General features: G+C 40.8%; 1 protein-coding gene and 1 long non-coding RNA gene across 20 annotated transcripts in view; one reads left to right on the top strand and one right to left on the bottom strand.

Annotated features, from left to right (window-relative positions):
- RHOBTB1 (Rho related BTB domain containing 1) overlaps positions 1-27939 on the top strand; it is a 117890-nt gene that overhangs the window by 27669 nt on the left and 62282 nt on the right. For 2 of the 19 annotated variants that reach the window (XM_025435329.3, XM_025435330.3), the window contains exon 1: positions 26323-26478. The exons of 14 other annotated variants lie outside the window; for them this stretch is intronic. The gene's annotated coding sequence lies outside the window, so the exon portion shown is untranslated. Of the gene's footprint in view, positions 1-25703; positions 25809-26322; positions 26479-27939 lie in introns of those variants that run through there. 3 more of the 19 variants (XM_025435327.3, XM_025435328.3, XM_025435337.3) reach the window with 3 other exon arrangements.
- Positions 69-27264, bottom strand: LOC112651935 (uncharacterized). Its single transcript, XR_003131168.3, has 4 exons — positions 26944-27264; positions 16475-16609; positions 13780-13983; positions 69-1837 (listed from the first exon to the last, which is right to left on the bottom strand). It is a non-coding gene; the product is annotated as an uncharacterized LOC112651935 (long non-coding RNA).

Below are 27939 nucleotides of genomic sequence, written 5' to 3'. Positions count from 1 at the left end.
TATTCAAGGCAGCCTATATTGAATCATTAAATCCAAAGAAAATCATAAAAGAAAAATTAGCAGACATATTATATAACGATATGCAATTTATTTCTTGACTTTTGCCTTTATTGCTCTGCATTGGAAACATTTACTCCTATCGACATGGTTAAAGGATTCATGAACTCTACTTTCTTAAACCTAAAATCATTCTTGTTTTCTGTACCACAGTTGTTTCTATTTAAAAAGGAGACCTGTGTTAACACCAGTAGACATTTTACTTCCAAAAGAGGTGGTTTTCTGAGCAGAGTTGCCATAGAGCAAATTACATCTGACAAGTAAAGATTAGCAGTAGTTAGATTAAACAGACCTTGAGCCTGCCATTTAATCTCCCACTACTGGTTGTGTGTGCTAAGCCAATGATGATACTTGGAGGCAGAGCAATTAGGTTATTAGTTTTCATTACTTTTTAATCAGCTGTTTCAGAACCAGTGGAAAACTTTAGATGTAAACTGAAAAACAGCCCTCTCCCATATCAAATGGATGATCTCCTTGACTTTAGATTCAGGTGCTAATATTATTAATTACATTACCACTACTACTAATGATGATGATAAAAGTGTTCCATAAAAACTAGCTGCCTGGAGCTAATCTCTGACAGAGCTGTCCATAGATTATTTATAGAGAATCATCACAACAGTTCCCTGAAGTTTTACCAAAATAAAAATGGTGACTTATGCGTATATTCTGGGACTTTCTTTTTTTTCTGGTATTGACTGGGAGCATCCATGAATATTTTCACAATGAGTTGTTCAGCATTTGGTTGATTATTTTTTGTTGTTGTTTGGTCCAACTGCAGTTTGGATGATATAGAATGAACACAGAAAACCATAGCATTAATCTTAGACTGTAAAAGCCCTATTTGTATTGTGACACAAATATAAATGTAAAGCAAGCAGAAAAAGTGCTATGTAAGCTCTTTTCTGAGCTTAGTATTGTTAGGAAATATTTAACTCTTGTTTGGTAGTTTTTCTATTATGTGTACAAGTGCAAAAAGAACTAGTCTAGACTCCAAAATAAACCTCAAGTTTCATAGTGAACTATTTTTACAAAAATTCATTAGTTCCTCCAGTAAATGGGCAGTACTGAACTTTATACAATTACAATTAAGAAGCAAGAAATATAGAATAAATATTCAGTATGTACCTGAATTGTATTGATCAGCAAATATTTGATATAAGGTGCTAAAAAGGAAAAGCCCTAAGCCCTATATTATCATCATCATATTTCTTGTCTTAAATAAATATACATCTCATGCATCGAGTAGTGGGATTATATACCTAAAGAGGGTAGCATTTGGTAGTGCCAAATATAAGCCATGACCACCACTCACATCACCTAAACCTCACTTTATTCAAACGTGGAAAGCATTTTTCATGCAATGTGCATAACTGGAATAGAACTGCCAATAACCACAACCTCTGGGGCTTTTTGATAATAGCAATGAAAGAACGGTTGGTATTTACTGTATCAGGCAAACAAACGTAGATCACCATGCCATTCTGCTAAATAGTAATCAACAAGCTTCATCCATTGCACTGAATAATCCCTGCGCCAAATACCACTGGAGACCACGCTGGAAATGCAGTTTCTGGGCGATGGTTTTACCCAGTTGGCCTTATGTATATCAATCAAGCAGTTACCCTAGTTTTCCAATTCTTTCCTCGATGATATCAGATCTAAGATCTTTAAAATGTTGGAAGTCCTGTAATCTGCTCTCCGGGGCTTTCACCTTGGGATGCAGGAAGGGATTATAAGGTCTCAATTACTCCGATTCCCCAGCTTCTAAAGGCAAAGCCTGAAAGTGGCAAAAAAAGCTAACTCAATGTCATTGTACAATTCCTACTTAGCAAGCAGCTCTAGAACTAAAGACTCCCAAGGTTGAGATGAACCTTAAAGGTCATACATAATGACCCTATACTCCACTGATGACTTAAGTGATGTTGAAACACCATTGATGATAGGAATGAATCTCTTGGCCTCCCAACTTCAAATGGCCTTGGTTGATGGAAAGTCCTTACATTTACTCTACTGTGGCTGTAAATCTCCCTTATTGGCCCTAGATGTAACCTTTGAGACTAACAAAATGTTTATGTCCTCTTTGATACCCCAAGAAGCTCCTTTCCGATGCTTCCTCATTCCCTTTGGTTTCCTCCCTGAATGCCCTAGTCACTTTCCTCAGAACATGGTCCAATTTTTTAAATATTTTTCAAATTCAAGGTATGACCGGACTTGCAGAGAATAAAATACAATTAGCAATAAATAGCCTTATTCCAAGCACTGTCTTGCTGTTAATACTGAATTTGCTTTTGTGGCAACTCTATCAGAATGATACTTAAAATTCCTAAGTGCTTCTCAAATATCTAAGCAAAATCACATGCACCCCATCCTCTACCTGTGTAGCTGGGCTTTTGTCTCTTTGTTTTTGACCATCATAGTTGACATTTATTTCCTTTAATGTTACACTACCAAATTTGTTCCATCCCATCAACTTTGATTTTTTTGTTCATTTGGAATGGAGAATGTATTCTAATCCTGTCATCTCACTATGTAAAATCCTAACTTGTGTCATCAGTAAACCTGACTAGCATATTCTCTATTTTAATACCTATCTTTTTAAATGTTTACAATAAAAGGACTGAGGCATCACCATTAGAAATGTCTTTCCAGACACCCATTGATCATTCATTTGTACCTTCTAGGTATGGCTATTCAACAAATCGCCAACACCCTGGATTTCTAGCACACATATCTCCATCTTAGCGACACAGATGCTCTGCAATGCCTCAGCAGATATCCTTACCCCCATCAGTTTGTCCATTAACCCTTCAGGGAAGGAAATGATGTTCATTATCTATATGATCTTGTTTCTGTTCCATGGTAAATCATTTGGAATCTGGCTGTGAGCCTTACCAGTTATTTGAGGTTCACTGAAATGTAGGTTTTAAGAAACTGCCCCCTTCCCCTTTTGAAAATCAGATCCACATTTGCCAATCCTCTGTTTCTGCCAATTTGCCAACTTACACTTTTCCTATTTTCTGCAGTCCCTCAAAAATGGTCAACAGTGGTTTTGCAGGTTTAATTTGCTACAGGGGCCTCAGCTTATTCATTGTCCCTAGAACCTAGCACAGTGTCTAGAACATAAGAGGAATCCTACTATTTTCAAGAATCAAAGCACTCAAAACTTGGTATTTTGGTGGTTATATTCATGTTTTAAAATTCTGAAATGGGGGTTGCCTGGTGGCTCAGTCAGTTAAGCGTCCAACTCTTGGTTTCAGCTCAGGTCATGATCTCAGGGTTATGAGATCAAGCCCTACTTCATGCTCTGCACTCAGCGTGGAGTCTGTTTGTCCCTCTCCCTCTTCTCCCCCACCCCCCCCCACACACTCACTTCTCTCTCTCTCTCTCTCTCTCTCTGTCTCTCAAATAAAATCTTTTAAAAAGAGGAAAAAATAAAACTCTGAAATAAGAATCACATATGTCTCAAGACCATATTCATTTATACATTACATCAGAATTTTGACTCACATGCCACACTTACTGAACACCCCTCCAAATTTTATTCCTGTGATTTTAAATGACATGCCCCAGGTTTCCAGAAGGACCCTTTGGATTTCACCTGGAGACATCCGGGCATGAGTATTCCTGCTGAGGCTCAGAGAAAACCATAGTTGAATTGTTTGGGGGTGGGGAGAGAGAAACGGGTGGAGACATTAAAAATTATAAGAGGAAGGTGAAGCAGGGCTTTGGGGAAGGGAGGGATGTTTTCAAGTAGATTCCTTGAGGCCTCATACCTCTGCTCCCTTAGCACTGCTCCCTTTTTCTGTTCCTCTGCTCCCTGTTTTTCCGCCAGGGTCAATTCTCTTAGGACCTGGTCCCTCCTCTACTAGCATAATATAACCTACACCTCTCCTTTTATCAGACTCCTTAATGAAATTTAAGCCACAAGGAAAGGAGAATTTCAGGTGGAACAAGCTTATTAAGTAGGTGATGATAACCAAATCTCACATTTCAATAAAATCCTGGTAATTAATTGAGATTACTCAAAAGAATTATAGGACTCCTGGGTGGCTCAGCGGTTGAGCATCTGACTTTGGCTCAGGGCATGATCCCGGACTCCTGAGATCGAGTCCCACATCGGGCTCCCTGCGAGACGCCTGCTTCTCCCTCTGCCTGTGTCTCTGCCTCTCTCTCTCTCTCTCTCTCTCCCTCTCTCTCTCTCTCTGTCTCTCATGAATAAATAAATAAAATCTTAAAAAAAATTATAAAAACACCAACACTATCTCTTTACCCCAAGGTTGCAGTCATTTCTAAGGGATTGAAAAAAGGTGATACGCAGGGACTCAGCTCCTACCACTGAGAATCCTTGAAAACATCTAGAATGTCAGCAACCTCTTATCCTCTCCTTATTCATCTTCTCTTCCCTCTCAGCAACAGTAGTCTATCATTTCCAGTTTCTCCTTGACACAAAGAAAATAGAAGTCTTACTATTCTGTTCTCTTTCTGATACATCAGTGTTACCATCACCTCTAAGTTGTGGATCCATCTTTTATTGGAACAATATGCTCCTTGAGCTTAAGAAGCAAGCAAACAAACAAAAACAAAACAACAAAACAACAATAACAACAACAAGAAAGCAAACAAACAGAAACCATGTTTCCTGACATTCTTCTCAGTAGGTCTCAGGTTATCTGCGGGTTTCCCTTCAACAATTTTTTTTTAATTTTTATTTATTTATGATAGTCACAGAGAGAGAGAGAGAGGCAGAGACATAGGCAGAGGGAGAAGCAGGCTCCATGCGCCGGGAACCTGATGTGGGATTCGATCCTGGGTCTCCAGGATCGCGCCCTGGGCCAAAGGCAGGAGCCAAACCGCTGCGCCACCCAGGGATCCCTTTTTTTTTTAACAATTTTTTTTTAATTTTTATTTATTTATGATCGGGTTTCCCTTCATATTTGCTATCCTCCTCTGGACAACTCTTCACCTGATTTTTCCCAAGGCCAATTCGTAGCACTTGAGCCTCTGATCAAGACTAGCCATTTTCTCAAAGAGGGCCTGCCTGACTTCCCTGAAGAAACCACACTGCGTTGCTCTTTCTCTCCTGCTCAGCCATTATTTGTCTTAAAAGCACCACTGCTGCCTGGAATTTGTTTATTTGTCCTTCTCTCTCACTAGAATATAAGCCCTCTGAGAACAAGGACTTCCCCTTGGTCACATCAGTGTGCCCAGAACTGTGCTGCTACATAGAAGATTCTCAATAAATATATGCCCAGTGAATGAAGTGACAGAAATACAGACATTGGAAAAAAGGCCACCTAAAAATCACCAGAGTGGTGGTTTCTTTGTATTCTCCAACTTTCTTTCATCTTTAGTTGCGCAATTATGTACAACTCATTTCTACAGGATAGAAATGGCATGTTTTAAAATAAACCTTATTTCATAGATTATAATATAATCAGAATTGCTTTGATCATCTGAAAATTACTCTATAGACAAATTAAAAATATAGAGAGATAAAATTTAAAAGAAATTACTCATAATCCTAATACTAGAGAAAACTGGTCTTGAGAGTTTGAGGTATGTTTAGAATTTCTGCAAGCTCCTTAATCTTTTCAAAGCATTTTCACTTTCAAATTGTTATGCTGTAGAATTCTTCTAATCTGTTCTCTGAACTTTTAAAAATCTGTTCTCATAAATTTGACATATTTGTCTGATACTTTTCAGGCTTTCTATCCCCATCACAGTTTTTAAAACTACATTTTTATTGTTCTATAAAATTCCTGTTACTTCTGCATGGCCAGCAAGTGTCCCCCTTATGAATTAGACTTTTTTGAAATATCAGTTCCCTCATTCATTTTCTCAATTTTTTTAGACAATAAAATTGCCAACAAAGCAGGTCAATAACCTATCAGATGTCCTGAGTTTACCTGAAAATGAATTCTAGGATAGCTGGTGAAAGACTACCATCAATATAGTATCTCACAAAATAACTTTGTCCTTTGGTCTTAGGACTGTTATACCGTTATGGATATACCATAACAATTAAGGGGAAATTAAGTGGGAAAATGCTCAAAAAAGACTGCCTAAGAAATCTTCATTTACTCATCCATTCAGCAATTAATTACTGAAGACCCATTATGTGCCAAATACTGTTTGAAGCACTTGAAATACCAAAGTGAAGGCAAAGGATACAGCTGACCCTTGAACAACACAGGAGTTAGTGGCACCAACACCCCACAGAATCAAAAATCCACATATAACTTCTGACTCCCCAAAACTTAACCACATATAGCCTACTGCTGACTGGAAGCCTTACCAATAACATCATCAGGTAATACGTATTTTGTATATTACAGCTATTATATACCATATTCTTACAATAAAGTAAGCTAAGGAGAAGGAAATGTTATTAAGAAAATCATACAGAGGGATACCTGGATGGCTCAGTCAGTTAAGCATCTGCCTTCGGTTCAGGTCATGATCTCGGGTCCAGGGACTGAGCCTGGCATTGGGCTCCCTGATCATCGGGGAGCCTGCTTCTCCCTCTCCCTCCGCCCCTCTCTGCCCTGCTTGTTCTCTCTCTCTCTCTATCTCTATCTCTCTCTCTAATAAATGAAATCATTTAAAAATATCATATGGAAGAGAAAATACATTTACAGTACTATACTTATTGAAAAAAAAAAGCCATGTTTAAGTAGATCCATGCAGTTCAAACTTGTGTTGTCAATTGTACACTACTGAGGTAAAACACACCAATTAATTATTTTGCAGATTGTTACCGAACACCTACTAGGTGCCAGGTGCTATGCTAGTCACATAAGCAGAAAAGAATCGTAATGTCACAGATACAAGACACACTTGGGTTCAAATCTCTACTACGTGCCAGCTTAGAAATTGCTGAATAATTTACTTCGTCTATAAACTGAGAATAATAACACAGACTTAAAGGACTACTATTAGACTTAAGAAATTAAATCATCAAAAAAAAAAGAAATTAAATCATCCAAGGTACTATAATCCAAAGATGAGCAAAATTCCCTATTCTCAAGATACCTGATGTCTAGTACAAAATATACTTTATGTAGGCATTTCATAGTACTTGTTGAATAACATTAAGTGTAGTTCTAACTACACTCTCAACTAAATGGTACGCTTCTTTGTACACCTATAATCCTTACTGCAGTATCTTATGAGTAATGGAGCACTCAACAAATGTCAACTACATGACAAATAGATGTTTTACAAGTAATTCTTCCAGAATATTGCCCTAAAATGATGAAATTCTCTCTTAAAGCAGAATACTTACTTCCAGAAATTTCATTTTAGCATTAATCATGTAAATTCTCCTTTAAGTTTGAGAAATGAAAGAACAGATTAATTTCTGCCTATAAAGTAGGATTATAATAGATATTATCCCCAATGTTTCAAGTTTTAAATAAAGAAGCTTGAATGACCTGAGAGAATTTTAAGTTGGACCTGCCATGTAAAAAATCACAAGTTGGTCTTTGCTCTTCACTTCGAATTAGTGAAGCTTCTTTGTCCAGAAATAAGTAACCATTTCACAACTTTGGAAATGTTTGCACATTCTCCTCCAAGCAAACTAACTTTATAAAAAAGGGCTGAAGGAGCTGGGGTTTCTGGTTTCTGTGGCATTGAAACCCAAAAGCTGCAAGTATAAACAGTGACTAACATGTTAGTCATAGTAAGCAGCTGTTTCTTAATAGGACAAGAAATAACATGTTTAAAATGCTGCAGGAGAATTAGGAGAGACAAAAGAATTTCTTATCTGCTGAAAGTAACTCTAACTCAGGTAATTCTAGAAAAGCATGCAGCGCAAACATCTTTTTAGGATTATAAAGCTATCCTTGACGTGACTTTAATTAGTTTTTAATTATGTCTTCCTTAATAAAAAGTGGATGGATGAGATGATTTTCCAAGGTCCTCTCAAATCTCTGGAAGCTGTAGAGACTTTGCTCATGTTCCATGTGTCCCCTAGAGGGCAGCGGTGGCCCAAACAGGAAAGGATTTTTCCATCAGTCCCGTATCCCCTCTGGCGCCAGCCTGAACTCCACTACCTTTACCATTTCTCACAGACCTGTTTTCTGTCAGCCAGTTGGCAGTGGTATTTCTGAGTGTTTATTTCTGAGTACCTAACTAGCAAAATCATTACATATTAGGAAAGAACGTTGCATGAAGTAATATTTTTGCACAAACTGAAAGAAAAGAATGAGCATGTCCCTTAACACACATACTCATCCTGTCCTTTCATGCATCTTTCATGCATTTTGGAGTGGACAATGGCTTGAGACAGTTGGGATAAAATCATAAGATGTGTCAAAGTTAAGAAGTCAAAGTTTTTTTCCTTTAGTTGGTTTGAAATAAACCACAGTATTGCTGAATGCCTATTCATTCATTCATTCATTTATGCACTCAGGAGTTACCAACTGTGTAAGAACCATGTATCAGATGCTGCATTTAATAATGTGTGGAACAGAGAAACTACTGCAGGGAACTTATAATTAAGAAAGGGATACTAAATTATGTGATACAGGGAAGGATGACACAGGAATGTACCCAACTAGCTACGAACCCTGGCCGTTGTGCAACATAAAAATCTTTGCTCCTTTTACAAATGTTCTGGATTCCTTTTGGAGGCCCACAGGTCTGAAGAAATCCTTGTCCTGTTCCAACAGAACACATAACTTTTTGTTTAAAAGGTGATGACGAACCACAGGAAGCTTCCTAAACAAGGAGGGAGGGAGAGCCTGAGTGTGCACTTTTCTGATGCTGAGTTTTCTTTTTTAGTTAATGTTGCTGTTTAAATATTTTATTCTGCTCAGAGACATTTTTATGCAAAGGGTGCAACTTTCAAAAGAGACTTTTTTGCAAGGTTCCCTAAAAGCCTCTTATAATACCTGTGAATCTATCTTCTGGGATCTCTTTTATTGTGTTCAGATTATTTGCTGATTAAACTTATTTATTCACTTTCATCTTGTGAAATTGGGAGCAACATGCACCTCAGGTATGTGAAGAAAAAGATTAATGATGTCAGAATTATAATTCAGTCAATATTTGCTGAGCCATTTGGGTTTTCTGTATGGAACAGAGGGTAATGCAAATTGTCTACCTATACAGCAGTGAGTGGCCCTGAGAACATTCTTGCCATAACTTTTAGGGAGACAAATGGTGTGGTTTATGTGATTGCTTGTTCATGCAGATCACTTTGGCTGGAAATTACACATATTTGCAATATTTCCTGGGAGAATCCTGCCATCATATCTGTATCTGTGGTCTGCATTACAACCAAGACTTTATTGAGATATCAGAAAATGGACTTTTAGTCCTAACAATGTGTGATAATCATTTATGATGTTCTGACTCTAGATTAGGAAGGACAATTTGTTTAAGTACGCTGAAACTGGTGGATATTTAAGTGACATTGTTTTGAAGAGGTAAAGTAGCGGGATCATAGTACTGTCAGGTAGGATGATGAAGCCATGACCAACCCAGGAAGGGAGTAAAACTGTTAGAATTGGACCAGAAACCATAGCATATTTAAAACTATTTCTATTTGCCCAGAACTGACTAAGCAAACTGTTATTTCCAGAGCTATAGTAAATCATCTTAAGACCTTATCAAAGGACAGATAAGCTTCTAAATACTTGTCAAGTGGAAAACTTCTTTAGAAGAAAACAGAAAATTTTAACTGTTTGAAAAAGATCTAGACATTTACAGTAGACATTTTACGAGGAGGAGAAAGAGCACTATGTAATTTGCTTCTTCCCAAGGGTGTGGAAATTTCCCATAAAAGGAAAAAAAAACTGTTTGTAGAAAGAGTAGGTATAAGAGCCAATTTAGACTTCTAACTTTATTTTGCATTTGCAGTTTGAGAGGAGTCTATAAAATGGCTACTGGTAAACATTAATCATTTCTCTCTCCTCCGCTCTTTCTGTGTGCTTGTGTTTAAAAGGAACGTATAACCATTGTGTATATTTTGATATGTTATCTGTTGTAGGAAATTGTCTCCTTTTTCTATTGGGAAGAGTTATATTGGATGCCAGAGATAACTGAATGATTTTCATGTTGGCTCCAACAAGAATTAGACTACTAACTGCATATAATCAGCAGACTTTTTCTACCACATGGCTATTTTGAAAGTTTCTATTCACAGTAGTCCTACCGTTGGATCTCGGGTGCAGAAAAATGGCCAGTTCTTTTAAAAACATTATAAATGATCACTACATTTAATGGTTGCATTCATTTTCTCACAAGGTAGCCTGTATGTTGATGTAACACACACACACAGCAGTGCTAGTACTCTGTGCAGGCAACGCATGGGTCTCCTTTTTAGGGAGGAGGAAGCAGAGCCCCAGCAAGGCCAAACAACACATCTAGAATCACACAGCTAGTGAGCGGTGGAGTCAGGGTTCTGATCCAGGTGTGTCCAGCTCCAAAGTCACACTGCTGCCAGAAAAGCACTTTTCTTTCCAGTGCTACTACTATTCTAATCTGGGCTTTTCAATCCCTAATTGTTCTACTTTAAAACTCTGTCAGGCAGTTCCATGCTGACTTTTGCCTCACGGTTGCATATTTTCATTGAATATAAGGTTTCCTATATGCCCCAAATGATGTAGGTGTGTGCTGTTTTGAGTGTAATTTGCATGGCATGGCACAGTGCCCCTTGAGCATTGACAGAGGACAACTGAAGTCCTCTAGTTGTTTTTTTTTTTTTTTAAGATTTTATTTATTTATTCATGAGAGACACAGAGAGAGAGAGAGGCAGAGACACAGGAAGAGGGAGAAGCAGGCTCCATGCAGGGAGCCCGATGTGGGACTGATCCTGGGACTTCAGGATCATGCCCTGGGCCAAAGGCAGGTGCTAAACCACTGAGCCACCCACGGATCCCAAAGGCTCACTTTTGAAATTTCATGATTCCAGTTGTACCTTGCTTGTGTATACCACATAGTAACAAGTTCTTCTCGCATCCATCACGTGGCAACTGTGAACCATGTGAAAGCCTAGGAGTAGAAGGCCCTGGGGCTTCCTGGATTACTAGGAAGCCCCAGGGCCTTCTAAGAAAGGCAGCTGCGTCTCCCCGTTCTTGGGTTGACTGAAGGGTTATAAGAAAAAGAGGGCCTGAGTAAAGCACACTCGACTCTCTGAGTACAGAACAGAGTTATGACTCCCCTACCCATAAACCCGATCCCAAGTCAATAAAAAAATGAGGAAGGGCTACAGAAAGAAGCCTGAAAAAGACTCCACAATCCTGCTCTCAGAGCCTGGACACGATGGTGACAGGGTGTCTTCCTGAAATGGCAAGTTCATGGTCAGTGCAAGTGATAAGCAAGGGAGTAGGAGCCAACAGCACCCAAGGTACGGGCCTGTGGAAATCGCCAAGCCACCTATACTGCCCAAAAGACCACAGAAAATGCCATCCAACTGTAGTCATCACAAGTTTTTCATGACTTGGGCTACGACTGCCTATAAATAAGAAAGAATCCAATGTATGATAGGGGCATGATCCAAAAGTAGTATTATTTAAATCTCTCTTGTGAATATTTTTGGTTTGAATAGATGGTCCAACCAAGCAGTTCAAACTCTCAGATGGACACTATGAAAATGACTCTCAGAAAAAGCAGTCATTTATTTGATATAGTATGTGAAGTTGCAAATGCAGATCATTAAATTTCTAGTTCTCCTTAGAGAACTAGTTCTTGTGAGCAGCTTACTTACAACTGGGCAAAAACCACATGTCTGTCCATGGATGTCAAACTTTGTTGGATTACTTAGGTAAACATACTATTTGATTAAATTCACCACCATAATCAATAGGGGGCTCTGGTTGTCACATTAATTATATTCTATGGAAATGCTATGGATGCATCATTTAATTAGATTTTTCACTTAGTACTTATCAGAGTATAAGAAATGCCATCATAGTTTTTTGCACATGGTAATGAAATCATTGGTACATTACCAAGATTAAATCACGAAAGCATATCTACCCTTCTGTTTTCCTTCCTGCTAAAATTATCGAGCTTCTTACCGTACCACCTGTGATGACAGGCAGGCTACACAGAATTTCAAAGCTTTCCACAACACCTACCAATCTCCATGTCAGAACAAATTAGTATTTCCAGTCTCCTGTTTATCATTATGGCATTTTAAAGCCTAATAGCTAATTCTTAAAAACATTAATAACACCTACTTTTATTGAGAGCTCAATATGTTCAGTGAATGTGTTAAGAGCTCCACTTACATGAGCATATTTAATCTCCAGAGAAACACTTTGAGGTTTCTTTTCATGATACAGATGTAGAAACTGAGGCACTAGTCACAGAGATGGTAAAGGCTAGAGTCAGGACTGACACCTAGATCTGAAGTATTCTGTGGCCCTACGTAGATTAATCCATGTATTTCACAGACACAGAAACAGACCTAGAGGAGGAACCTGTCTTTCTACAGGGCACATAGCTAAAGAGTGGAGGACAAAACCAGGACTCAGGTTTGCACTGAGTCTTTATTGCTGTGAGCCATCACTATAGACCTGAGCTCTTCAGCTTTTTATTCTGTCTCATCTCTGTTTCAGCATGCAGCAACCAAGCTCAGAGACATGTAAGCATTATCCATTAGCACTGCTCCCTGTGATGTGTAGAGCAATCACATTTTTAATGGACTCTGTCTGAGTCCTATGCTGGTCTACATAGCTCTGAAAGAGGTCTGGAGTAAATCTATTGCTCACTTGGCAGTCAGCATTTGGCACAGTTCCTCAAATGGTGAAGTTGAATGTCTGCAGATTTTGCTTCTCCCATATCTCTAGAAACTTCTCCTAGAAAATGTCATTCTCCCTATTCCGAGGCCAAGAACTGTGATTGCTTCATAAAAAGTCTTCTAACAACACTGATCTGGCCATGCTTTTCCCTTACTTTAAATACTCAGATAAAAAGTTTCATCATGAATAGGTATTGAATTTTATCGGTTACTTTGTATTTATTGAGATGATCTTACGGTTTTCAATTCTACTAATATGGTCATTTACTTTATTGGTTTTTGAATGTGAAACTAACCTTGCATTCCTGTCCACTCGGTCTTGATGTATTATTGTCCTTTGTTAAATTGCTAGATTTGCTAATATTTTTTATTTGCTAATATTTTGTTCAGGATATGTGGGTCTATGCTCAGGATGTCCTATCAGGTTTTGTCATGAGTATTAGTGCTGGCCTCATCTTGATTCAGGTGGTGGTCACAAGGGTATTTACATATAATAAAAGTAAGGGTGCCTGTGGGGCTCAGTCGTCTAGGCAGTGACTTGATTTCTACTCAGGTCATGATCTCAGGGTTATAAGATTGAGCCCCGAGTTGGGCCCCATGCTCAGTGAGAAGTCTGCTTGAGATTCTCTCTCCTTCTCTCCTCACCCCTCCCCCTACTCTCTCTCTCAGATAAATCTTTTCTAAGAAAGTAATTGAACATAAGTTGTAGACCTGCTACTGTATGTAAATTATGCCTCATTTAAGTACAATTAAAAAATCATTTATATGGCTTCTGTGTCCTTAAGCAAAATTCTTAGAGTGACAGCCAAGGCTTCTGTTTGCTTGGATAGCTGGGCAATCTTTTGTTACTTCACCTTGCACCATGGCCACACAGACTACTTTTAATTACTTAAAACTATCATATTCTTTCATATTGTCAGAACTTTCCGAATGCTCTTCCTTCTGCACAGAATGACTCTCCTGCTTACCTCTTTCTCCATCGGCAAGAATTCCTTTCATCCTTCAAGACTTAACATAAATGATGCTTCTTCTAGGACATTTCTTAGAAGATTCTGATGCCCTCCCCCACTCAGAGACAGGAGTGGTCCCTTCTGTGTGCTGCCATTTCAGTAGGCACTCCCACCCTTCTCTGTTGAAGATACGGTCACTGGTTGATATTTTGTGAGATTTTTCTGAAAAAAAAGTATTTTAGAAATCCATATCTAGACAATATTCAATTCCAAGGTTTGCCTTAAAGATCTAGTTATGCTTACTCATCAAATAAAAATAATGTAGCTCCTCTGACCTGTGTAATATCAAAGCCCCAAATGCTTTTAAAACTAAGAGCTATTGAGTTTCCTTTGCAAGATGGCCAGTTCAGAAATTTTGATTTTTAAAAGAAATGAGAGTTTAACATTTTCAGAAAACTTAGGATTGCATTAGCATTCTTTATAATATGTAATACACTGTGCTTGAAACTAAATGCTTTCAGACTTCAGCTTTATGCTTATAAAAATGGAATCAAGTCAAGTTCCTTATGATTTCTTCCTCAGAGGTGCTTGACTTTTCCACCTCCTTTAATTTGGCATTAGCCTTTTTGTTCCCTGTACTGAGTCTTTTAACCACATGTTCTGAGCATCCAATTACCGACTTTTTAATCCGATTAACAGTGAAATCTGTGTCTGGTCTGGCAAAGCACAGAAAATACACTCACAAGTGGTGTCTGCTCACAGTAAGTCCTACTTTGCAGCAATACTATACTACGGTTTTAAATTTGGGATTGAATTTAGACTTAGAGTGTCAATCTTCCAACTCCTCTTCCTAGGGACATGATTATACAAGTGACTGAACCTCTCTATACTGCAGCTTTCCCACCTGTACAAGTGAAGAATAGTACCTCCTAGGATTGCTGTGAGGGTTACATGAAACAAAGCATGTTTACTGAACAGTATGTAGCCATGGAGTAAACGTTCAATAAATACTGTTGTGTTATTACCATTGGACAAATTAAGAATATTCTTTCCGTTACTCAGAACTAGACTACTAAATTTGTGACAATCCAAAAACTTTGTGGTGTTTTTTTTCCTTTCTACCTGCTTACTCACTTGGACCTCCATTTTAGCATTCTCAATATCAATTAGCATTTGATTCCAGTTGGCTTTGAAGATGCAAGGAGGACAAAATTTGAGCTGACTCCTAAGACATGCAGCGGTTACACCACAGCACCAAATTGTTTGGGAACAGCTGAAGTCACTCAAAAGAGAACTGCCAGCCTATAAACAAATGAGTCCCAACTATAAAACTTTTGTAGAATCCCACATGAGAGTTGTTCAGTGTGTCCATTGAGAAAACTAATGGCTAAAAACTGTTATGAATTTAAAAACATGTTTAAATGAAAAATACTGCATCAATCATGATAGCATGCACTTAAATGTTTAAAATAGCAACATTCTTTTTCAAACTACAGACAAACTTGGTGCACATATGGGTTCCTATCTCCCTTGCAATCAAAAACTAGACCCTTCTGAGTATCTATCACTGACCACAAGTTATTGACCACAAATTTAGACTAAGAATGCTTTCTAATGCTGGGTCACTGCTTCTATGCTTCCCTAAATAATTGCAATGTTTTATAATCAGCACTGCTGGCATACACTGGACTGGCAGTTTCAATGAATTTATTTGTGCTATGTAATGGTAGCTGGCAATTATCTGTGGTTTGGGGTAACCCAGGACAGCTACTCCTTGAATAATTGACCACAGTGACCCACATGTCTGCCTAATCAGAAGGAAGATTCCAAGTTAAGTTCTTTGGAATGAACGATCCTACCCACTGTTTTCTATTATTTACTGTGATGTTCACAAACTGTATTCAGTGGAACACTGTGGATTGTTGATATTCTAGTATCAAAAGAAGGGTTCCCTCATCAAATAAGTATGGACAGCTCAACACAGACTTCTTCCCTCCTATCAATACATTATTTGTCACACATAAACATCCTGAGAAGTCTTGCAATAAGAACCGTAATTTAAAGAAGAGGATAAAATACAAAGTATTTCCCAAACTTACTTGATCATTTATAACTAAATAAGGACTAGTCCCCTTTATTAACAGAGTTTCACTCAGGGCTGGTCCAATAGGAATATATATACTTTGGGAAATGCTGCTTGATTAATTTATCTCCTATTTACTATTAAATTCACTATTCGATAATTCCAAAAATGCTTTTGTCTACTTTCCTTCCATCTAATTTTTCTCCCTGTTCCTCACCCTTTCGAACCCATTACATTGCCAGATTTAACTAATTAATTAATTAAAATAAAAACAAGAGACCCAGTTACATTTGAATTTCAGACAATGAATATTTTTTAATATAAGTAAGTCCCAAATATTGCATAACACACTGGAATGTGTGTCCTGTATTTTATCTGGCAACCCTAACTCTGAGCCAAATGAGGGCTATTAGCAATTTAAAAAACTCAATTTAATTTAATAATAAATACATGCAAGGAAGTCATGCGATGCTTGCCAAATATGTTTCTTGAAATATAACTTTGGTCTTTTCATAATAATTTCAACATGAATAGTGGAATCACTATAGAACTCAAGACTAAAATAAACTTTCACCCAGTTTGAGACTTTTGATTTTGCAGATGAGGAAACTGAGCCCTGACAGAGGTTACTTGCCTTGCCCAAGGAAATCTTCCCACAAAGAGTTGATTAACTATAGTCTGGAATTCTTGTTACTTGACTCCAAAACCAATGGACTGGACTCACAACAAGGCCATCTTTACTGTTCCTCACTATATTTGGCAGTGCTAAAAAAAAAAAAAAATGACGAACTGGTTAATCAAGTGTTCTGATTTATAGTTATCTAAGTTTACCTAATTAAGTTAGCTACATTTTAGTAATGAAGTTTAATAAAATCATAATATAATGGAATACATTAGAATATATTTAAAGCTTCAACTATACTAGATAGAAGTTAATGTTTCCTTTATCATTCAGAAGACACTTCAATATTTCCCAGTGTCTCAGTCTCCCATTACTGTAAGTATGCAAGAGTGCAAATTTAAAAAGAATACCAGAGTGTCTTTTGTGTGCCTAGTGTTTCTATTTATAAACTATTGTGCAGGATACATATGCCTGTTTTCATCCATAAGCCACCTCAAGTGCGTTCTTGGGACAAAGCTTCAAGCCCAGCAATAATCTAATGGTACAAGCAGTAGTGCTCATAAGAGCAATAATTTTGTATTATAGAAAGCAGAACTACCTATATTCACAATAGATGATATATCACCTTTACTGGTAAAAAGAGATGTTGTTTGGATTGGACCCCACACAAATACCACTGTCCCTTCAGGCGTCATGTAACTTAGAGAAACAAGTGAGGGACATAGGGTCTTCAACAGGGATTCTAGACTTAGGAATTAGGAAGAAAGAAGTATTACTTTCAAACTAATGAATTCTTATGGATAGATGTGGAGGATAGATATCCACACTAGATAGATGTGGATATTCAAACATCAACATCACTTGGTAATTGAGAATGATATGCTCACTAGAAGCCTAAGTCTCTGCCTTATCTGTATTACCCATATATCTAAATCATCCTTCATAATCACATCATCTGTTAAAATGGGCTGAATTTTCTTCTATATAAACTTCTCTTCTTATCTCACCAACATGACATTGCTGGCACAGGGTGAAACCATTATGGCATGTTCCATTAGGAAGCAGAGCAATAATTTACTTTCAAGAAATATCAAGAAATGAACTAGAGATTGCACTGTGTATTTTTCCATAAATTACGTGCTTTCTGTGACATTGTGGTGGTGAGGTCATATCTCTCATAGACACCTGACCCCCAGGTGTTGGCCAAGGACCCCGTGAATTCCAAAGTTGTCATCTCATAAAAATGAGCTCTCTTCAGTTCTACTCAACCTTTAACCTACGAGGGGTTTCTTTTTTTTTTTTTTCTTTTTAATTTTTATTTATTTATGATAGTCACAGAGAGAGAGAGAGGCGCAGAGACACAGGCAGAGGGAGAAGCAGGCTCCATGCACCGGGAGCCCGATGTGGGATTCGATCCCGGGTCTCCAGGATCACGCCCTGGGCCAAAGGCAGGCGCCAAACCGCTGCGCCACCCAGGGATCCCCTACGAGGGGTTTCTAAAATACAAAGTATTGAGGTAGTTTACCTGAGTTTGATGTCAAAGTTTAGAGAAGCTGTAATCTATCAATGTTCCAATTACACAATGCAATGTCTTACATTGTAATCAGCATTACTCTGAATGAATAAGGAGTCCTAAGTGTGATGTGCTAATTATATGAAAGTAGAATCTTTCTCTATCAGGAGTTTCTATTTTAAAATGAGTAATACTTAAATAAGAGTTTGACCTCTGCCAAAAGACCTGACCTTTCTGGGTCCTCAGTTTCCTCTTCTATAAAATGGAGCTGATAGTGATGTCTCCCTCATAAAGTCATTGTAGGGAGTTAATGTGAGAGTGAAAGCATTTAGCACCATGCCCCACACATAGTGGGTGCTTACTCACTACTCACTAATACAATTATGGATTAAAATGTCTAGTGACGATCTTGGTGTTTATTACTGTTATTTGTGCATGCTAGTACCCTCCTTGTTTACTATTACACTTTAATCTTTGCAAAATATTTTCATGATGTCAAAGCGCCTTTTCATGAATGTTGGCAGTGATTACAGTAGAACAAATGAAACCGTGAAGAATAGTTTTCCCTTAAAATTGCAGCTATTTTGTAAGTAACTTAGATGGCCTGTATATATAAGTAGTTAGAAGTAAGAACTAAGGTGTCTTGTACAAGTTTTATCATTTATCATCACTAAAAATCCTCCACTGTGGGCTTTCTTGCCCACACTGCTGTTCACGTTCTGTGGGGATGGAAACACAATGACACTTCTATGCCTATCTGCACCACCTCAGTTTTGTTTTTTTTTTGTTTGTTTTGTTTTGTTTTGTTTTGTTTTGTTTTAAGACTGACACAAGGATAGGAAGTGAGATTTTGTGCCTGACCCCAGGAGTCCTCAGGGTATGTTTATAAACTCAGGGCTTGCGCTCCTTCAATATTGATCTTAACCTGTTTTACTGCTTATTTCACTCACATGTGATGCAGCTAACTATTTGTCCATAAAGGGTTTACCATGTGGTAAATTAAAGGTCATTGGACTAAATATTTACAGAACTCAGGAGAGACTTGGTTGTGCGCATGAGGACAGATGTTCTCGTCTCCAGGGAAAAAAGTCAGCCCCTCAGTGCTTCAGATAAGGAACCATTATGAAAAGGCAGCTGATACCAACTAAGAAAAAAAATACCAGCTTTTTCCTAGAAGCTGACTAGTGAGTTGACTTCCGGTCACTGGTGTTTCTAAAATAATCATATTCCTTTTAAAGTGGGTATCTATACATAAGTTAGTGTACCGTGCACTAAATTACCTCAGAATAGTTACTCTCATATGGTCTGACAATCAGGGTTAGAAGTCTGGGTTAGAAAGAATTCTTGCTCTCCCTCTACTCACAGATAGCAAGTCACTCTCTAGGAAACTTCATTTTCCTTCTCCCATACTTGAGATGATAATTCCCAAGCTTGTCATGAAGATTAGGTGACACGTAGATTAGAGATGTTGGGTAAGCAGAAAAATGTGATATGCACATAGGTGGAATTATTCTTCTGAAATGGGCTGTGTGTGTGTGTTTACTCCATTTATTTTTCTAGTTTCTGCATGTAGTTTAGCTCACTTCTACAGATGGGAGAAAATGCAGCAATTGCAAGTCACTGGCAGAGCAAAAAAGTCAAATCTCAAATATTAAACTTTCTATCTTATAGACAGAATTTGGTGGAGGCTATTATGTATAATACTTAGAGTCAGCACTTGGGAGATGAGTTATGGGAATGATATAGTTCCCCTATGATTGATCTTTGATACTTGCAAATCAAGGGGTACCCATGGGGCACAGCATTTTTAAATGGCCTCATAATGAGTCCATTTTCACATTTACCAGCATGTGTACAGCTTCATAGTTTACATTTTTCACAAACATTTTTTCATTTAGTCCTCTTAACAACATTTTAGAAAGTTATGATTCTTAGCCTCATTTTATATATGGAATGTTGAGATGCAATGGATTAAGGGACTAGCACAGAATTACATGGTTTATAAAATTATATAGTTAGTGGGGTAACCAAAATACAATTCTATTTTCCTACCGTTTCCACTACCTAATGTGTTTGGGTTTTTTTTTTTTTTATTATTATTTTTGAGGAGTTTTTTTTTTTTTTTTTTTTTCTTTTTCACCTGTTTCACAAAGAGAAAAACAGTTTGGTATTTTTTGTAAGAAACAGTTGGTCAGGCAAGATAGCCTTAAATATGCTATGATACATAAATCTTGTCACTTATTTTTAATTAGATAAAATTAACACATTTTCAATATCAGGAATAGAGCTTATTCCTGAAACAAATGTCCCATTCACATGCAGATTTCTTTATCATATTTTTCCTTTTTAAAAAAATCAAAGATATACATTGTGCATTAGACTGCTGTGTTTTCCTTCTTTCTAGAAGTATGATATATGTTTTCATATTTTTATGAAAATTATACTTCTCTTTAAAAATCATATTTTACTTTTAAAAATCAAAGATAAACATTGTGCATTAGTTTGTTGTGTTTTTCTTCTTTCTAAAGGTATGACACATGTTTTCCAATTAGTAACCCCATACTAAACAAAAACATGTGGGTAACCATAAAAGCTGTTTACTACCTCCCCTTACACATGCTGAGCTAGCCCAGTGGAACACCATCTTGGTAAGAGAAATTTTGATAGAAGAAGAATGTAGCTAGATTTGTGAAGCTTGCAAAATTACATTTTTACCAAACTCACCCTAATCCAACAGAAAACATAATGAAATGGTTCTATTCAGAAAGGATTTTTTTAAAGATTTATTTATTTATTTTAGACAGAGAATGCATAAGCAGGTGGAAGGAGAGGCAGAAGGAGAGGCAGAAGGAGACAAGCAGACTCCCCGCTGAGCATGGAGCCCTACTCGAGGTTTGATCTCAGGACCTTGAGATCATGACCTGAGCCAAAATCAAGAGCAGGATGCTTAATTCCTTGAGCCACCCAGGCGCCCCATACAGAAAATATTTTTTATGGAAACCTGCACAAATACATTTACTAGAAGAAAAGAATGCCTTTGTGTAGATTTCCAGCACAGAGCCTATATCCATTAGTGCCTGGTAAAATAGGAACTCCAATTTGAAAAATCTTTTTGCCATCATAGAACAACTAAAATGCACACACCATTTAGTGTTTTTGCCTTTAAAAGGCTAATCACAACTGGGTGACGGGCACTGAGGGGGGAACTTGATGGGATGAGCACTGCGTGTTATTCTATATGTTAGCAAATCGAACACCAATAAAAAATAAATTTATTTAAAAAAAAAAAGGCTAATCACAAGAATCCCAAGATTGGATCCACTACATTATCTTGAGTATCCATGTATTCATCTGTCCATCCATCTATCCATATTTTCTAAATCTATCTATACTTAAATGGTGCTTTAGAAAAAGGTTCTCATATAGACTAAATCAGGACTGACAGTGATAACTGAACTACAACTAGGAGTTCCTATCCACTTATTGTTTTCAGGTAAAGGACATCTCTTTCAGTTGATTCCGACAACCAAGACTAGCTCAGGTGTCCCCAAAACAGTAGTGAACAGAAAAGAGAAGTTTCAGAGATCTCAAGAACTGGTCTGAGTAACACCCAAGGTAAATTCCCAAGTAGTCAAAAACCCACACAGTTTCATCAGTTGGACTTAAGGGTTTTCAGTCTTACCCAGGTGAAAAAGCTATAAACACACAGATTCACACAAAGCCTGCCTGCCTGTCATATTTGGGACAGAAAGTGTTCATGATGGCAGGTGTTTCCATGCACATGGAAGCTGGGGAAGGGCCCTATCTCCCTCTGCATATGGAATGCTGGAAAACATCTGGCCCCAGAGTAGTCTTGAACTCCTCCAAGAGGAGAAGCAGCTACCCCAGCACCAGAATACCCAAATACAAGGACATGTCTCAGGAGACACAGAGGTCCCAGGAGGGTCAGGTCATTTCTTTTTTGAACCTTCAATGCTTAGCATGAATGAAGAGCCCCAGAACAGAGTCAGTTCACCTACCTGTCACCATTAGCTGGGGCTGCGCTTTACACCAGCCCCGCTGCCCGGCGGTAGGAGCTGGGGCCGCAGTTCTGGAGCTGGCCCGCGAGGTGGTCTGCACAAGCAAGCCGCCACCAACCACTGCTTGAGTCCAGGGCCCAGAGCCCTCATTCTGCTCTAGAGTCCAGGAGGGGTTTTGTAAAAGCCAGAAAACCCCAAAAAAGGGTGGGCCAGCAGACCAATTCTGCCTCCACCCACTGCATCTGTACAGAAGCCACCTTGGTAACTTCAGGAATCTGCTCCAACAGCTGTGTTTTAACAGATTTCTAGCAAATGCATCTATACTTCAAAACGGGCACATGGTTGAACTTACTTTCTTCCACGTGCTCAAGCCTCGGTCGTGCTTGCCCGTGGACCTCGCCACCCAGGACACTGTCCTCTAAACAGCCAACGACTACACCAAATTCTGCATCCTAAGCGGAAGAGACCCAGTACCGAGGTGGCCCTATTCCGTGGGGCCTGTGGAACAAGCCTGCGGCCTAGGCGCCCTGGAGGAGCCTTTGCGCCTGCGCGGAGGCGAGACCTCGCCCCCCCCCCCGGGGGGGCTGCAGCCACCGCTGAAACGCAGGTGTATAAAATAATCCTGAAAACGCTCTCTCTATTGGACTTTTATGTAAGTACTTGAGGATGCTTTATGTGTCTGAGAACATTCTCGTTAAAACTGAAGGCAACAGAAATGTTGAACAAGTATTGAATTGAAAATAGAGTTATCTCGAGGTCGTATTTAATTTGCATTTTGAAAATTCTTTGATCCTAGGATATATTTTTTTAGGACTCTCAAAACCTTATAGTAAAAACAAAAACAAAAACAAAAAAAAAAAAACACCCAGGTAATAATCCAATTATTAAATAAGCCAAAGACATGAACAGATATTTCAGCAAAAAGAGATGTGGCTAAGCAAAAAAGAACAAGAAAAGATGTTCAAAATCATTAGCCATTAGGGAAATGAAAATTAAAACAATGAGTTGTCCCTGCAAAATTACTGAGCAAGTGAATTTAAAAAAAAATAGTGATAATAACAAATGCTGGTGAGAATATGCAGAAACTAGACCACTCACACATTAGTGCCACCACTAATGTTTATGGTCTCTGGGACATAGCTTGACAATTTCTTAGCCTATGACCCAACAATGTATTCTTTGGTGTTCATCCTAAAGAAATAAAAACTTATGTTCATACAAATATCTATATACAAATGTTTACAGAAATGTTACTGGTAATAGCAAAATACTGGAAACACATTCTTCGATGAATATATGGATGAACAAATTCTGCTACATCCATATAATAGAAATTTACTCAATAATAAAAACAAATGAGCTAGTGATACAAGCACACCATGGGTGAACTTCAAGGGCATTATGCTTAGTTAAAAAAAAAAAAAGTCAACTGTGTGCTCCCCACTCATGTAACAGTCTCAAAATGGCAAAACTCTGGAGACTGAGAACAGATTAATGTTGAGGGGCTGCAAATACAAAGAGGATTGCATATGGATGGAAGTTCATTTGTGATAATGGAACAGTCCTGTGTCTTGATTGTGGGAATTTTTTTTTAGTACTATGACTTTGCTAAATATTTACCATAAAAGCTAGTCAAAAGTTTCTACGCTGCTTTTGTACATCACAATCCCAAAAGTGTTTACATATACAGTGTTGGTTTAATTAAGCTTAAGTACCAATTTTGAATATTTATTAAAAGCTAATGGTATTGATTTTATTAGCTTGCAACAATTTGAGTATGCAAATGTGGATTATTTTACGGTAATAATGAGAACAAGGATACATTTGTGGCAGTGACTCAGGGGATTCTTTGTATTATTCCTTTTCTCTCCTTTCCAGTAGGCATAATAGACTCTGTGCTTTATGCTCATTTTCTTCCACTTTTCCAGAATCAGGGGTTTTATGTGTAATATTTGGGGGCTACAAAGCACCATTGAGACAATCTATTCCTCAGACCACTACTGTTGTTTGGAAGGACTTTGTAGAACAGTGACTTTTCCTCTGCTTTATGTGGATCACCGTTTACACCACTTTATTCTCCTAAAAGTTCATCCTGTCAGTGTCCCTCAGATATAGGCATCAACCTGGGTAGTTCCATGATGACAGTTTGTTCTTTGGGCCCTACAGAAGCAGCATCGTCTGAAAGAACTGAGCCTCTCGGTGCTCCGTGGGAGTGGATGGCATAGGATAGCCTTCCAGTTATGGGTATTTGTAGAAGTGTCTTTTTGATCCTAGCACCTGCTTGCTGCTTAGGCATGCCACTTAACTCTTTTTAAATTTATAACTGAGGAAATGAAAGAAAGTGAAGAAAGGCAGGAACCTCATCAGTTGCTGTATTAATTGAGAAGATTGTTTTAAACCTCCTAGACCGTTGCCTGCCACATGTGAGTGCCACAATTTATGATAATTCCCGTTTCTTTTTTTTTTTAAGACTTTATTTATTTATTTATTCATGAGAGACACACAGAGAGAGAGGGAGAAGCAGGCTCCATGCAGGGAGCCCGATGTGGGACTTGATCCCAGGACCCCGGATCATGCCCTGAGCCGAAGGCAGACACACTCAACCACTGAACCACCCAGGCGTCCCAATAATTCCCATTTCTTCTGAGTTTCTACCCTATTTCTTAGCCCCAGGGCACTTTGAAGAGAAATAGCTTGCAATAAAAAGGAGTGATTGCTGGGAATGAACAGGGTTAATTAACTTTTCTGAAGAAATGTGTTCCTGAAAAGAATCTATATTGATTAAACCTCTTAAAACGGGGTCACCTTTTAAATAGACCAAGAGAAGTTTGTTTTGCACCAAGGAAATGATTGCCCCCTCATGTCTCTGTCTTGAAGTTCTTAGAGTAGACCTTTCTGATTGCCTCTTCACTATCGTCTCCTGGGCATCAAAGAGGATGGACCCATAACTCCCATTTCCAGAGACAGTTCAGTGGGGATGACAACCCAACCAGGGGGCCCTTTAAAGGCTCCCTTTTCTCCAGCCCCCCAACACCTCAGGAACACAGTCCTTGAGAATTCCTCGGGGACTGAGGACACATTGTTGCCATCTGTGTAGCCCCTTGGTACACAGCCGCCTGTACACAGGTTCACTAAATGAATGAATTCCTTGAGGTAGCTGGACACATCCATACCTTTATGCCCCAGGTGCCTCTTTATACAGGCTGGGGGTTAGGAGGTTTAAGGCACAGTAATTTTGGCGGGTTGTCTGAAAACCCTTTGAGGGCCAGGACAAGGGTTGCTTGGGTGCATGGTCCCCTTCTTAGGGCTCAGCAGGGTACCTGACAGGCGGGCAAGCAATGAGTATTTGTTGTGTGAATGCATGCAAACGTGCAAAGGACCCCGGGTCCTGTCCTCAGAGGTCACTGTCGGCCTAGAAGAGGGAGAAAAGTTCACCAGGAGGGATGGACGGTCCTGGGCTCTCAAGCCATGAGCGCCCGAAGCCAATTTCACTTCCTCACTCGGCCCTTTGCAGAAGGTGGTCAATCCCCTCTTCGCACGGGTGGGGGGGGGGGGAGGGGAGGGGTGCGGCCTGTGGTGCTGACGCCCCCTGCCCCCTGCGGGACCCCAAGTCACCGAGGAAGGTAACCCGGGGGGGGGGGGGGGGGGGGGGGGCCGCCGGCACGTGCAGCCTCCCAGGAGAGGAGGAGGCTGGGCTAACGCAGCCCTTAGTCAGCAGCTGGGCTCGCTTTTGAAACAAAAGCCAATGTCCTCCCTCGGAGTCCGCGGCCGGTCAGCTCCTGGGGGGAAGCGAGCCATGCCGCCCAGCCGGTTAGTGCCCAACTTACTTCTCCAGAGCCTGGGGCCGAGGGCCAGCGGCTGTGGGGTGCGGGCGGGAGCTGGGGGCCGGGCCGGGGCGGGGCGGGGCGGCGAGCGCCCGGGAGGAGGGTCGGGGCCCCCGCGCCGCGGCCCCGCGAGGTCCCCCCCGCCCCCCCCCCCGCCCCGGGCCGCGCGTCCCCGGGGCTGCGCGAAGCCGGGGCCCCCTCGCCGCCCGCGCCCCGGCGCACGGGCTCGCCAGGCCGCGGTTTCATGAATGAAATCCAAGCGTGTGGATATAAATAGCCGCGGAGGCTGCTAACGTCACGGAGCGAGCGGCGGCCGCCACGGCGGCGGCGGAGCTCGGGGCGGGCGCTCGGTTCCGCCCGGCGGGCCCGCCCGGGAGCGCGGCGGGGGCGAGAGCGGCCGGGAGGGCGGGGGCGGGGGGCCGGGGCGCGCCCCCTCCCGCGGGGAGCGAGCGGGGAGCGAGCGGGGAGCCGGCGGCCGCGGCGCCGGGCCGTGCCATGCAGCCTTTGTGCAAAGTTGGGCGGCGGGCGGCACGCGGCGCGCAGGGGTCCCGCACGCCCGCGGCCCCGCGCAGTCGCGGCTGCTGCTGAGTGGCGGGGACCCCCGCGCCCCCCAACCCTTGAAGGCGGAGAGAGCTCGCGTCTCGCTCGGCTTCAGGGTAGGTTCTGTGTCGTGAGTCGCTGTGCTAGGAAACTTCTTCCCGGAGCAGCGGCCGCGGAGCCCCGGCGCCCGGGCCCCAGGGGCGGCGCCCCGAGCCAGCGAGCAGCGGCTCCGAGCCGCGTGGGGGCCGCCCGCGCCTCCCCGCGGGCCCGGGGCGCTCGCACCCGCACCCGGGGCGGGCCGCGGGGTTCCCTGCAGCGCCCGCACAGCCGCGCCCCTCCTCGGAGCCGAGGACATGCCCCGCGGGCGGGGGAGGGGCCGCGGGGACCGAGCGCGGTGGCGGGGAGCCGGCCGGCCCGGAGCGGTGGGGAGCCGACCCCGGGGCGCTTGCACCCGCCCTCGGGAGCCGCCTGGGCGGCCGCAGCCGGGCGCTCCCCGCCCCCAGCCCCGTGTGCGCCGAGTCTGTTGTGAGTTGCCGTGACAACAGGAGGAGCGGCCGCGAGGGGCTTGCAAAACACCTTACCTTGCGTGTCTGTGTGCTCGGGGAGAACAATGGGGTGAGGGGTGGAGAGGGGAGATGCTGCAGACCAGGGACTCCAACGCCCTCTCCAAAAAAAAAAAAAAAAAAGAAAGAAAAAAGAAAAGGAAGTGGAAGTGGAAGGAAGGCACAACCATGCAAAAATATATCATTAGATCCTACTTTTAGCTGCGCCTTTTCTATCCTCAGCAGTATCAAACATCTCAACTGAGGAGCAATGTCAATATTTAGACTTGGACAAGCCAGAAAGTTAGAAGGGAGCGCCAAGCGCAGGGTTTTGACTTGGCTTTGCACGTCAGCACACAAGCTGTGCCTTTCGAGCTGACTGTACACATTTGCCGGGGGGGAGAAGAAAATGCATGAAGGTTGATATATATACAAAGGCACCCAGACCCAGGAAACTCTAGGAAGTTAAGACACGAAGAGGCTTTTTGACTTTGAACTCGCCCCAACTTGTGCTGCTCATGCAGTTCTGCTGGACCCCGGCCAGATGCTCAACTTGAGGTTTCTCTGGTTGGGGTTCCCCCATCCTCAACCAGGGCTGTGCTGCATACTCTCCACCGTACTGTGGATCCTCTCTAAACCGAAGGGAATATCGTGATCAGTAGTTTTCATCTTTGTATAAAGTCCTCTCACTATCAGCCAGATATAAATAGCCAATAGGCTGTGTTTGTGTGACCTCGGCAAGCTCTAGGCTTTTCTAAACATACATTCGTCAGTTTGTTTACAAACACTCTTTAGAATTTTGGGATTACATTTCCTTTCCAATAACTCTGTAGATTCCTAAGAGTCGCTGGTTGCTAGAAAATAAACACAAGTTCTTTTCGGTGTAAATAAGGTCTGCCTACTGCTCTGCAGGTGGAGTAGGCAGCAAATTGTTATATTAGGTCGCCTCTGAGATTCCTGGATCCTATTTAGGCATACTAGTGGGAAAGGGGTTTAACCAGTTCCTCTTGGTGTGGAACACTGAAAAAAAATCAT

This window comes from Canis lupus, chromosome 4 (assembly GCF_003254725.2).
Source record: "Canis lupus dingo isolate Sandy chromosome 4, ASM325472v2, whole genome shotgun sequence".
In the NCBI taxonomy this organism is placed as follows: domain Eukaryota; kingdom Metazoa; phylum Chordata; class Mammalia; order Carnivora; family Canidae; genus Canis; species Canis lupus.
The sequence above is the reverse complement of the archived record's forward strand: the minus strand, read 5'-3'. Positions and strand labels throughout refer to the sequence as shown.